Source organism: Gavialis gangeticus, unplaced genomic scaffold (genome assembly GCF_001723915.1).
Source record: "Gavialis gangeticus isolate Ggan-Ray unplaced genomic scaffold, GavGan_comp1, whole genome shotgun sequence".
NCBI lineage: Eukaryota > Metazoa > Chordata > Crocodylia > Gavialidae > Gavialis > Gavialis gangeticus.
In genome coordinates this window covers 80,613,237-80,627,234 of record NW_017729029.1, presented here as the reverse complement: position 1 = coordinate 80,627,234, position 13,998 = coordinate 80,613,237, and the positions used below count along the sequence as shown (strand labels likewise).

Here is a 13,998-nt window from a genome sequence, read left to right as displayed (position 1 = left end):
CATAGACCACTTGCTGGCTCATGCATCTGTGTGGGTTCCTGCCATGTCTTTGGTGTTATAGAAAATAGAGAGTCTGATCTTCTATGCCCTCATACAGCCGTTACACAGATGCCACAGGTCCTGAGTCTCGGGGCTCCAGCTCCCCTACACCCCGCCTGGTGCCTCCCAGATGACAAACACAGGTAAAGAATGTCCAGACAAATTTCAACAGTTTCTTTCTGGCATTGAGGACAAAGGATACAAAGCCTCCACATCGGTGTATCTCCTCTACTCAGGAGGTAACATATCAAAGCACAGTCCGTATGTGAAGACTAGGAAAAGTTAGCTTTCCTTCCCCTCTGCTCAGCTCCAGTACTCACAACTGTTCTGTCTTGCCTGAACTGTTCTGGCTTGTCTCTGGCCATCGTCACTGCAGAGGACCAGTCCCCACCTTCTGGTATATTATTCAGCTCTTCCGAGTGAGCTTGGATGAGAGCCATTTGCTGCTGGGGTTCCCACCACGGCAGGGGCAATCCCTCAGGTGTGCGGCTGCCACTGTGCTGCTGCAGCCACTTCCAGTTCTCTCACCTGTCCATTCTGGGCAGTTTTTAAACTCCGTTGCCGCATTCTGTGCCTCCCATTGGGCCCGGTGAGTCCTTATTAGCCAGACTTGACCTGGGGCTGGTGTCCCCTGATGTTTCTGATGTGCTTCCGGGTGCTTTGGCCCTACTGTGGGTGTGGCCAATTGAGCTCCACTGCCACAGTACACAACTCTTATTCTCTAAGATTTACAATGAATCTGAGGAAATGGGAACGAGGAAGAATTGTGTCCTTTCATGGAGGCATGGGAGAGCACTGAGCACAGACAACTTCCTACTTTAACTAGGGAAAGAAGCTGTATTAAGGATAATGTGTTACACTCCTTCCAGCTTTAGTTAGATCACTAATGTTAACTCTTTTCATACCAACCAAGCCCAACTATAAAAAATGATCTTCTGAACTGTGTATTGGATCTCAGGGGAATTTTCAAGATATTTGAACTGTCAAGGGATGTGGTCTGAGTTTGAAGCAATAGAATTTCACATTTCCAGAATTGGATATTTTCAGATACATGCCTTAAATCAGTGGTCATTAACCCTTTTAGACTCAAAACATCCTTTCTTAGACTGAAGGCATCCCTCAAAGTGCCAGTTCCTTCACTCATTTTTTGACTATGAAAAAATAATACAGCAATTATTTTATTTCAAAGAATTTTAAAAGACCAGAACAGGTCAGAATGGTTCTGCCCTTTTCTTGAGCATACATATGGACAGAGCTGGTTGAATAAAACTTACTTCAAGAGTCTGGAGTCAGGCATCTGGATGATATGGCTGGCCCAGTGAAGTTGATATTGGATAATCATCTTCTCAAAGCTTGTGGAGTTCACTTGTGAGAGAATGCTAATATTGCTGCAACTGTCTTCCCACTGGAATCAAAGGATATTCTGCAGGCAGCACTGATGATACTTTTCCAGCAACTTGAGGTTTCTCCTGCATGATGTCCATATCTCATCTCCATAGAATAAGGTGACTGCTTGATAAATCATGAGCTTGGTTTTGTGATCTTTGAACACCCATTTCCTGCAGACAAGCCAATGCCAGGTATCCAGCAGTAAGAACAGATTAAAAGGGGATGCTGACTCTTTAAATGGGCTGCAGGAGGGTGATGCAGGGGGGAAAAAGGAAAATGGAAAGTAAAACAAGAGATGCAGAGACCGGGAACAAAAAAAAGCTTCCAAGCTGCACAGGAGAAAAGAGTAACCTGGAAAAAGGGTTGAGACAGGGTACAAGGACTTACCTGGGCTGGTGTGGAGGCATTGAGAAGGGAAAAGGATGGAACAGTCTTCCTGGGGAGCGACGCTGAGAGAAGCAGATCCTGAGCCTGCTGATGGTACGTGCTGAGCACTGGAGAGGAGATTTCATCCTGACCTTTGAATGAAGAAAAGAGAAAGAGAGGTTTTGGACAAAGGAAAAGTGAGTAAAGAGTCAGGCTTCTGCCAAGAGGTGAGACCCACCCTGGGGAGAGAAGATCCAGGTGGGGAGGACCTGGCTGAGAGGCAGGAGTCAGCCAAAATGGCACAACTGCTGACAAAGGGAAGATTAGACCCATGCTGTAAAGAATAACAGCTTGGGAAAGTATCCCTGACAAAAAAAAACAAAAAACCAACCAAACAAAAAAACCCCAGAGATTGAGCTAGAAAAGTATATACCACCTAAGTGCAATCACTGACTGTGAGTTCATTATAATGTGTATTGAAAATAAAGGCCCCCAGGAGAAGGGGGAATTTGTTAGTAAATAATGACTCCTTGTTTTGAGTTATTATTTCAGTTGCAATAATTATAATTTAAGTAAGAAGACTAAAAATGGACAATTGGACTGAACTGAGTTTAAACAAAGCCACAGTGAGTCTTCATGGAGGACTCCATTAGTTGCCCACTGACATGGTAGGAAGAAAGGTGAAGCCATGTACTTTATGTTACAAACCCTAAGAACATATCTGTAAGGCAGCCTCCCACGCTGTCCTTCTTCATCTAAGCAGTACATCAAGACATGGCAGACAAGAGGGAACCAGGCTGCCCAAACAGGAGAATACCCTACACCTGTTAGAGTGGGTTTCCTAGATCATCTCTGACTGGATGCTGCAGGATGGAGTTGAAAGCACTCTCTTCAACAACAGAGTTTCGATTGAGACAATCTTCAAAATTCTCCTTCCAATGGATGTTGATGGCTCCCTTTTCTGTGATCAGGTGTCCTCCATGCTTAGGTCTCAAGGGGGTTGGTCCCTTAGTGCTTGGACTATAGATGGTTTTGGCACTGAAAAAAAAATGTGCATATCATAGAAGTCAGTGAGATGTTGAACCTCCTTTGCCTTGTCTTCCCACTATCTGTTCTTCATATCACAGGTATTCCTTTGGACCTTTGGTTGGCAGATCTTTACTGCTACCCTACACATGCCCCTATGGTGCTGTTGTTACTGTGCTATCATTGATTACTTCCTTATAAAAGTACCCCTTTTTGGAAGACCTAAACGATGGCGCAGTAACAACCTGTACTGTGTTGTGCTGGCAGCACATGGTTATTTTTAGCTGCACATTGCTACAGCAACATAGCATCTCATGTAGAAGTACCTAGTGTGTCCACAGGTGGTGGATAGTGGAATGACCTTCAGGGAAGCTTAACTGTGAAATAAGCAGAGGTAAGTCTGATGAATAAGCAGTCATGGACCAAGCAGTGGCAGCACCACGTAGTTGTGGTGGGAACAGCACATGGCAATGCTTTGCCTCTTGGAAAGCCACCTATATCCTTTAATGGTGCTGTGACATGCAAAGTACAGGTCACCATTATAATAAGCATGTCTAGCCACCAGCCATGGGTCTACAAGTTCTCCGTAGCAGAACAGGCTGAAGAATATGTTAAGATCTCAATGGTTCCTTGCCGTTGGATCAAGGTTCAGACAAGGTTCTGCCATTTTGAAGTGTGGGGATGCTGAATAGATGTGATGTGGAGGCTGCTGGAGTGTGTTAATTAGCACATGTTGAAGCAAATGTCTGGCATGTGAATAGATGTCCATAGTGACCAAAGGTGGTGGAAGCTCTAGGTCACAATCCAGACAGGTAGCACAGTACAAATGCAGCAGAAATATAGGCAGGCTGTCAGGGGTACGCCAATCCTGTGACTTCTCCAGTGGGTCAGCTGGCCTCACAACAAATATAACATCCATAACCATGGTGGTTATGTCTGGATCCAAGTTGGCAACAGCAGCCACCATCCTGATGACTTTCTTGATGCAGGTTAGCACATTATAGCCAGGCAGACAGATTCCTTTCTGTGGTGCTATCTTCTAATGAGGTAGTTTAAAGGATTTATTTGCATCTAGCTTATATATATACTAATTTACTGGTCAGTGAATATGGTTCAGAGAAGAGGTAGATCAATTAATGGTCTAAATCAGGTGAGAATACTCATGGCTTACACATGCTTTTGGGGTCAGGATTTAGTAACATCTGATCAGAGCAGCAGATTTAAAACCAAGAATGCACTGACTGTCCTAGTTGATATTATTTCCACAAAAATACACAGTCCAAAGTGAATACCTAGGCTTTGGCTCCTAAGTCCATATTTAACCTACTTATTTAGATGCCAAGGCCATAGTAGAAGCGCTTATGGCACGGCCCTATCACATTCCATTGAATCTGTGAATACCGCTAAATACTTTTTACAAGGATGGATTTAGAAACATAATTATCAGAAGTTGAATAGGGAAGAGGATAGAGAAAACATAAAGGAATCCTTGATATGGACATGGAAGAGGAGCATATGCAATCAAGAGGACATGGAGAGGGGTACAAAGGAGATAAAATCACATTCTTTCTCTCACTGCAGAAAGTAGCAAGAATAGCAATGACTCAAAATTGGAGCAAAGTCGCTTTAGATAAAAAGAATTCTTCACTGTTAGAATAGTGAGGCTGTGGAAAAGATAATTGATTTGAATATGAAACCATATTATAGGATCTGGGATAATTTGTGGAGAAGACTAGATGATTGGAAGGGATGTTTTGGCTCTCCTGTTAGGGTGTGTGATGTGTGGAATTTTGTTTTGGTCCACAAGTTACAGGGACCAAAGCATGGAGGCTGTCTGCTTCTGATTCTGTTGCTACAGTTGTCAGGTGTTCTTTTTTGCCTTGCTCAGAAGCATTAGGTGTTGGCTGCAGCCAAGGCTGGGGATTTTGGCTGGGCTGTGCTGATGCTCCTGTTGGGATAAAATCCAACCAACCAAACAAAACAAAACCCCCCCAGACAGACAAAACCAAGAGGCTCCAGGTTAGGGAGTCTTGTTCTTCTGCTTAGAGTCAGAACAGTCACCACATTTGGGATCAAAAAAGAATTTTATGCCATAGTCACAACGTTCACTATAGTCTAATAATGTTCCTATAAGCTAGGGACAGACATTCAAAAAGCCAGAACCTGAATTGATTTAGTATTTACAGGTTAGTCTAACCTGCAGAGCGAACCAGTTTGCAACTGGATAGACATTTGGCACGTGCGTGCAGTGGCTCAAGCCAGAAGCCTGGGGGTGATAAAGTAGCCCTCCCTTCCACAGGGAAGCTGAGCTAAGGAGGAGGGGCATTGCCAGGCCCCAGCAGCTCCCTGACAGCTGGGAGCAATACAGGTACACAGAGCTGCCCGGCCCCAGAAGGGAACTCTTCCCCCTCCTCCCTCTCCCCCACTGCTGTGGGGCTTGGAGGGGGGCCCTGTTTTATGTTGGGAGGGCTCTTCTCCCTCTTCCTCCCCCCCTTGTGGTGGGGTGAGGAGTGGGGCTCTGTGAGGCTGCCTAGCCCCAGGGGGGGGACTCTTCCCTCTGCTTCTCCCCCCATTGCTGCGGGGAGGTGGGGGGCTCTATGGGACGCTAAATATATATATTCCTTCCTATGGTTATTGTATTAATACATTTGTATATAGTTAAGTTCACAGAGTGTCCTGGCTTGGCTCTATAGGGGAAGGAGGGATACTGTGTGCAGCCAGCAGTTTCAGTCCACACCACACCTGCCCTGCTAACCTTTCCCTTCGATTGGAGAGGGGAGTACATAACCAGGTACTACCTGGGTTACACTGGCATGTTTATAATGTTTTGAGATTGTGCCTGGTAGGTGACAAGGGAGGTGTTCATAAAGTTTTTTAAGAATTGGCAGGCAAACACTTGCCAGCAATGGTTTAGTTATGGATGATTATGCCTTGAGAAGGGGGTTGGACTAAGTGACCTCCTGAGATCCCTTCCTGCCTTACTTTTCTATGATTTTTTCCCAAGAGCCCTAAATGGAAAGGACAAATTTGAGAGGAGGAATAGAAACGTGCATTTAGAAAAAAAATATTACAGAGAATAGCAGAATCCAGAAATAGGCAGTGGACTGAGTGCAGTACTGTAACTTAAATGGGGCAAGCAGAGCAGTTTGGTTATATGAAATCATTGAAAGGGAATTAGAAGCAGAGGTGTTGTGGAGCAGTATGTACAAGTAGTAGGCATGTGACTTGGGGCTTATGTCAATGTTTATGTTGTTACAGCTAGTAATCTGATTGCCTTGATATAAAATACGCTTGAGCAATTTTAATAATAAATTAAATGTATCCTATGTTTGGATATAATAGGTATATTTATATTTTAAGGGAAACAAAATATTTGGATTTTTAGATTGTTAATGAATTTATGAAGTAAACCTTAGTGATATTATCAGAAACTTTCATTATAGATGAGACCAGTATTTATAACTATAGAAAAGTTTTGAATGGTTTTGAATCTGTTATCTTGAATCTGAAAAGTTTTGAATCTGTTATCTTACTACTCAACCTTTCTGGTTTTCAGTTGTAGACAATCTTATCTTTCCCTTATGTTTAATGGGGAAATACTTAATTAATCCTTTATGCAGAAATGAGAGAGAGGATTTTGAAAGCAATCACTACAAGAGTAAATCCTTTGCTGTCCATTGCTTCAAAGAATGTATTTATATTCAAATTACTTACAGATTGCTTAAGAATAAAGTAATAACACAAAGCTAAATTAATCCCTAGTGTAATACTGAGTCTTTATCAGAATTACTGAATTTAGCTTTTATTGTATTTTTAAAACTTGAATAGAATGGGAAATGAGTTTTTTATGTTGTAGATTATCAACATTAAAATGGACTAACACATTTTAAAAGTCTAAGACATAAAACTACAGAGCAGAAACAAACAGTCACTAAAGCAGTAGTTGGCAATGTTTTTGGCCAGCAGGTCAGAATGATCTAGCTTGTGTCCTACATGAACCAGCACTTGGATCTGTCCACTGCTGCTGCTATTGCCATCACTTTTCTTCTTCAAAGAATGGACCACACCCCCCACGTCTGAATGCCACCGAAGTTCCCTGGCTTTGCATCCAGATCTGGACTGTAGGCCATAAGCTGCTGACTCTGTCACTAAAATATCTATTTAAATATTAATGTCCATTCGGAAGAGCACTGAGAGGTATTTAAGTTCATCAAGATAAATTATAGACCAAATGTGAAACCAGGTGCTTCAATTCAAATGTTCTTCAACGATAGAACTATAGAAGAAACTATAAAAGGAGTATATACCCATCTGTACCCATCACTGCTGATATGCTACTTGAAAAAAATATAAAGGTGTTAGGAAAATACTTTTGACACATTTAGTATTTGAACTGCACACTTCAATTTGCCTTTTCTGTTGATTGTATTAGTACCTTCTTTGCAGTTAAAAATTAGTACAATAACTAATGGGGAAAGAGAACTGTAACATGAAACCAAGACACAGGCAGGGACAGTGTAGTGTAGGGCCTTGCAGTTTAAATTTGTTATGGATGAGAAGTGAAGCCAATGAAGGACTCAAGGCAGATGATATATTGTTTCCAGCTTGCAGCCTAAGAAACTTAAAATTTCTGGGATGAAACAGTTAGCTTCCACTTCATTAAATGAAACTAAGCCCTTGCTTTGTGGCTCTTTGGAACCACATTTTAGTAAGAAATACTTTAGACTAATTTATAAGTTAGTCTTGCAGAAAATCAAGGCAATAAATAAAAGGTAACAGTTGAGACGATGTGCATAATTATAAAATGAATAGGTCTTGCTGGATAGAGAACAAATCCTCAGAGGAAGCATGGGACTAGAATAGAGAGCAGACATGAAATTCCAATAGGCTGCATACAAATCACTTGTCTTAGAGTTATGTATGTAATTACATTGGCATTTGCTAGTGGCACCCGAAGCAGCAGGGATAAATTACTTTACGTTCCAACTAAGGTAAAATCTAATCAGCTATCTTCGACTGCATGATTCTACTGAAAGAATGAGGTTCTGTTAAGGTTAGCTGTTGTACATTTTCCAATGTGTTGGTTGGCAAAATACCTGCTTGGAGGTCAGGATCAGGAATGATATATAATGCTTTTAAATGCTCAAAAAGGACCTAAATAGATTACCTGTTCTCTCAGGCAAGAAACAACACAATGATTTAATAACAACCACATGGTCCACATTTGCTGGTCTTGTGTTCAAAGAAATCTGGAGACTGCTATTGAATTGACTAAAGATTTCACTTCAGAAAGCGTCTTCACCTTTTTATCTATATTACTCTTGGTTAAAGTCTGCCAATTCACTCTTCACTCCTTGCATCAAACATTCTTACCTTACCACTTAACATTTAGTATATTGCCAACATACTACTGTGGCATGGCTGAATTAAAGCAGGCAAGCAAGCCAAGTAGTCCTGCTGAGATCATTGACGAAATCATTGTTTTAGATTATGTACAGAATAGGGAGAACCTCTCTTCTGTCCTGATACATAAGCTGCATGCAGTAGTTCCTTAAAGTGCTCCAAGATGATTCAAAAGGCAACAGAAGGTAGCAGGTTGATTTATATATTGCCAAAGCTTTGCCTTTCACGTATGACATCCTGTCAGTATACAGTAAACATCATTCAGATGAAAGAAGACAGAATTTCAGCTTCATTTATTTTTCAAGTATTTTCCATAAATAATCAAAAAGGAGTTCATGCTTACCATTTTGTCACTGTGTTGAATATTAATAAGAAGGAATATTAGAAACCCACAATTTAAAATATGCATGGCATTTTCTGCTAGAGTCTAGAAAAATATGAGGGCTACTGTTAAATTCTTACCTGTATATTCTGATTAAACAGAAGAAGTTAATCTACTGGAAAAATATTCATATTCTGTACCATGAGCAGTAGAAGGGTCATTTTTCAGCAGCTATGCTAGGAAAAGTTTTCATCATAACACAAGTCTCAATATGTAAGTCTCCCCTCCCCTATCTTCCATCTTAGACACAAGTTGACTATAGCATATCTGCCAACTCCCCCAGGATTTAAGAATCAGCAATAAGCTCATCTCCTTTCAGATTACACTTACTGACTTCACTTTTAATTATTAAAAAAAATAGCATAATACACCTTGGAAACAAACAGTAGTCATAATCCACACAATTTTCTCCCCAGGAAGAGGAAAATGCTTCACATGACAGATTCATATTCTGTTTGTTGCACTTCTGGAAAGTGCTCAGACATGATCGCTATTGTATAAGATATGAATAGAATAACACACCTCAGAACCCTGCATTCAGTCTTCCTCTTTGGGCTCCGGCAGATTTTAAACCTTTGGCACTGACTTCATATTTGTGCCTCATACAGCACTGAACATATTGTTTGCACTAAAAAATGAATAGATAGTAGCAAAGATATTTAAACCATACCAAACATGTTTTTGCAGATTATTAAAACAGTATCTTGAAAAACTTTGCAACAATGCACAATGTGCTAAAAAGAAAGACCTACCCAATGGCCTTCCCTGCTCAAGGAAGCTTATGGTTTAGCTGGGTTTTGAAGCTAATTTTGTATACGTTGGGACATTGTGCCTTTTAACCAGTTCTGATTTGAGTAGGTTGATACGCAGTCAGTGTTATGGTTGACTACTGTGAATATCTAAGCATATTCCTGATATATGGGGCCTATGTTTCTAACTCTGGGTTTGGGGTTCTACTCTGGGGGCTGTTTTAAGTTTTAAGCCATCCGCATTTTTATTAAAAATGTACTGTATACCAGCTTTTTTTCAGGTAATGATGATTTGATACTGCCAAAGACTGAGGAAACCAAAGAGCCATGATATAGATCAGTAAGTCTGTAGAAACCAGCAGAACTCTTCCAAGAATTGTGAAGCAATGAAATGGTTGATATGTCAACAAAATATATGTTGATATAAAATAATGATAATATACTTGATAAATGATAGTAATATACTATGAATAATGATATATATGATATATGATATCTTAATCAGCTACTGTGCAGGAGGGTTTCAACTGTTTACTTCACCTAAGTAAAAAAGGTGTTGCTAGTGATTCTGAAAATTTCAGACTAGTCAGCTTTGCTGCACACCAAATAAACTGGTTGAAATGATTCTTAAATAATATGAATAATAATTTTATTAATATAAGGACAAAATATCACAGTTTATGTAAATTAAATAATTAATTTCCATTTCATTTTCATTTGAACTCTGTCAACAAGAATTTTGGAAAGAGAGAAAGTAATTTGGCACTTCCAACAAATAAAGGACTAATGCCATCCTTTCCTTTAAAATTAGGCAATACAGTGCCTAACTTTTAGTCATTTAACCCCCAGAGTGGAATCCCAAACCTGGAGGTAGCAACATAGGCTCCACCTTTGTGAGGAAAGTTAGGTCCACTAGAGATGATTCAAAATGTCACATGCTGAAGAGAGAACTTGGTAAGCCTAGCCAATAGGAGATAGTGCAGGATATGTCTGAATACTGATGGCTAGAAAATGGTATTTAGAGGTTCGCTTTTGGGAATTGGCTTATAGGTGAAGTAGACATTGCATTAGAATAATGGTCCAGGGCAACGACAAGGGTTAATGATTTCTGAAAGCCTGTTTCTGGCAAAGTCTCCTTCAAGGCCCATTGTGTATGATACAAAGGACCTGCTCCGACAGAGATGGAGCATGGGGCACTGGAACCCCAGCAAGCCTGAGTTTTTCTGAGCATGCCTGGGCTTCCAGCACCCCATACACCATCCCCGCTACCATCTCCGGCTGTATTGCTATACTTTGTTACATACGAGACTAAAATACAACAAATGTGTTTTATTTTGCTACATAAAAAGTCAATTAAATTAAAATACACTGCTGCAGGGGTACAGTTATGAAATTTAATTCTAATATGCTGCCACATATGTACACTGTGATGCAATTAAATGACTAAAAAGGGCAATTAAACTGATAAAAGGGGCAATTTGGTTATGTGTACAAGAGCCCTTCATCACATGTACAGAGGCCCAGAGTGGAAGCCAGGGGTTTAGTACCTTCCTGAGCCTAAGGGGATTCAAACCCACATATCCCATGGGAGTGCTCTAACTACTGAGCTAAAGAGTAGTATGTGTAGGGGTCAGTCTTCTCTGCTCTCCTTGAAACTGTGCCACTGTTTAGTCAAGAATATGAAAGTCATGCCACCAGAATAAGAAAGTGTATGTGTGCTGCCTAGTGGCTAGGAAACTCCCCTGTGGGTATTCTGGGTACTAGCCCCTGATCAAAAGAGCGTTTGTGCAGTCCCCGCTTAATAATTATTGTAAAAAGTAATGAATCATTTTGGGAACTACAATTGAAACCCAGGACTCCTCCGTACTGAGGAAGTGAGGATGGGAGGACAACTCTTAGATGCCAGGAATTTTACTGAGGTACTTAGAAGACTATTTTCCCACCTTTTGACTGCCATAATCTCACATTGTATTTTAGAAAAGTAAAGTCATCTGGACTGAGCTAGGATTACACTTTATAGGCGCTTCTTCCCTTAGGACGTCCTTTTTGAAGTGCATTGTAAATTCTTCCTGTTGAGATGATATTATCTATAATTTCTTAATTACCCATTTCTTGCTAGACTTTTGAACAGATGGGTGAGTTAAAGTTTTTTAACCTTGGGGGTGTGCAGCTGAGCTATTGGCCTTGGTTTATGATTTTCAATTACTGGATTATTTTATAGGCAGCCCCAAGGTACCTTTTTGGAAATGGGTGCTCAGTTGATTTTGAGAGTATATAATGTTGCCAGTGGAGCAGAAGTGAGAAAATTTGCACTTTCTTTAACAGTATAAGACTGCCAATAAGAAACATCAGCATTGAAGATCAGATTATTCCAATGGCTGGTCCTGCTCCTAGTGTGACTCTGGTTGCAATGGAGAGAGAAGAGGCTAGTTTCCTCTTTGCTCGTGACTGTAGTTAAATAGTCAAGGTGAGCCAGTGAGTGAAAGATTAGCTTTTGATCTCTACCTCTTTTTTCTTAGAGAAGCAGTCTGAGTGTATTGGTCCTCATTAAAATAATAAACTAGCTTAGGGCTAGATGCATAACAGAACATAGAACTACTTTTGGTACCTACATTTAAATGTGCACTCATTAAAACTCTCTGCTCAGTTGCAGCCAAATCCTGAGGCACCTGAAGTTCATAGATGCCTAAGGCTAAGTACAGGCATTCAAGAAGCCTGAGGCAGAAGCACTTGAACTTTTGAGCTTTACTTTAAGCACCCAGGGTTAGGCTGGGAGCAAGAAGAACATGTTAGCCCCTGTGGAGGGAGAGGAAGACAGAGGAGGAAGCTCAGAGCCTGCTTGCATGGCCTGAGCAGGTAGGGGGAGCTCTTGCATGCCTCCCAATGTGCCCCATGGGCTCTCTGGACTGTTGAAGACTTGTGTGTGTGTCCGTGTCCCAGATGCCTGAGTTGTGTGTGTGTGCACTCATGTTCTGGACACCTCTGAGCAAGAGGGAGTGTGTGTGTCCTGGATACCTGGGTTGTGTGTGTGTGTGTGTGTGTGTGTGTGTGTGAGAGAGAGTCCGTCTGTTCCAGATGCCTGGATGTTGTGTGTGTGTATCCCAGACACTTGTGTTTTGTGTGTATGTCTGTCCCAGATGTCTGTGTTCTCTGTGCATGTATATGTGTGTGTCCTGGATCCTGGAGTTCTGTGTGTGGGGATATGTTTTGGGAACCTCGGTTTCATGTGTCTATGTGTGTCCTGGATGCCTATATTCTATGTGTGTGTGTGTGTGTCCTGGATGCATGTATTCCCCCCCACTGATGCTAATGGCCCTGGCCCTGTCCAGATCTGCAAAGCCCTAGCTGAGTAGGTCTTCACCTTTTTGGACCAGAAGCCCTCCCCTGATGAGTATGGCTGAAAGGCCTTGAGTGCTCCTGCCCTGGGCCATGGGTCTCCAGCCCTGGGCTTCTCTGCCCCTGTGTTATTGTTGACCTGTTAGACAGGAGGGTGTGACACAATTGCACATTTACAAACACACAAATCAATTAGGTGCATACACACACACAAACAACTCAGGCACATACACATCCAAACCAGCCTAGGCACATGCATACCTATCACCAATTCAAGCACATACACACCAAAAAATTAGACAACAATCAGTTGTCAATACCCACACACTCAGTACACATACACAGATCACTAACTCATATATCATGCACACAATGACACACACTCACCAGTTCACACACATACAACTCACCTATACATACACACAAGTAAGTTTCTAATTTGGATGGTACAGTGTGTGTATGTGTGTGTTTGGGGTACCTGGGATACCTGAGGGAAGTTTAAGGTGAGAGAGAGCGTTAAAGTGCAGGGAGTGAAAGTTGCCAGAACTGGGATTAGAGCCAGTAGACTAGAGAGAAGCTGGCTGAGGAACTTAGGTTTGGGGTTATTTAAAGTTAAGTGGCCCCAGGGTTACTCGAGGTCATTGGTGCAAGGGAAAAAGCACAGTGTCATGGAGGAGATAACCAGGAAAGAAACTGAAGCAGAAACCTGGGAGCTCAGGGGAAAAGGCAGTGGGGACAAGGCAATAACAGTGGCAGAGATCAGGGAAAAAGGCAGTGGGGATAAGACAGTGGCAAAGAAACAGGAGGTTCGCAGGCTCAGGACAGGTGTTGGAGGTGGCGGTGAGCCAGAAGCAGGAGAGGGAGAAATGAGACAGAAGTTAGAGGGGTGAGGAGCAGAGATTGGAGCAGGGCCAGAAATGTAGTAAAGCAAAACCCAACTCAGGGGTCCAAATAACTGTTTTATTAAACAGACAACACACTACACAGCCCCATGAAGTTATTGGTTCACACACATGCACATACACACACACACACACACACACACACACAATCACTCACAATGGCAGCAGGAGAAAGAGACTCAGTGAAAGGGTAGGAGTCCAGGTAGGAAAGAGAAGCAGAATCTAAGTCCTTGGTTGAAGAGGGGATGGGGTGACAGCTACCTATCCAGGCTGGAAAGGGGTCTTTGTTCAGTGGGTGTTTTACAGAGGGAGGTCGCTGGCAGGGCCTCTGGGTGGTGTGGCGTGGTGTTAGTCCATATGGAGAGGGCGTCCCAAGGAGTCAGTCTTCACTACCCCTTTTTATGGG

The 13,998-nt window shown here is 41.8% G+C and overlaps 2 long non-coding RNA genes across 3 annotated transcripts in view; one reads left to right on the top strand and one right to left on the bottom strand.

Moving 5' to 3' along the window:
• Window positions 1-379: 379 nt before the first annotated feature.
• LOC109300907 overlaps window positions 380-13,998 on the top strand; it is a 76,617-nt gene continuing 62,998 nt past the window's right edge. The window contains exon 1 of one of the 2 annotated variants that reach the window (XR_002098364.1): window positions 380-436. This is a non-coding gene — a long non-coding RNA (uncharacterized LOC109300907). The remainder of the gene's footprint in view (window positions 437-13,998) is intronic. The other variant, XR_002098365.1, reaches the window with a different exon arrangement.
• LOC109300908 overlaps window positions 12,243-13,998 on the bottom strand; it is a 20,994-nt gene continuing 19,238 nt past the window's right edge. The window contains exon 3 of the long non-coding RNA XR_002098366.1: window positions 12,243-12,270. This is a non-coding gene — a long non-coding RNA (uncharacterized LOC109300908). The remainder of the gene's footprint in view (window positions 12,271-13,998) is intronic.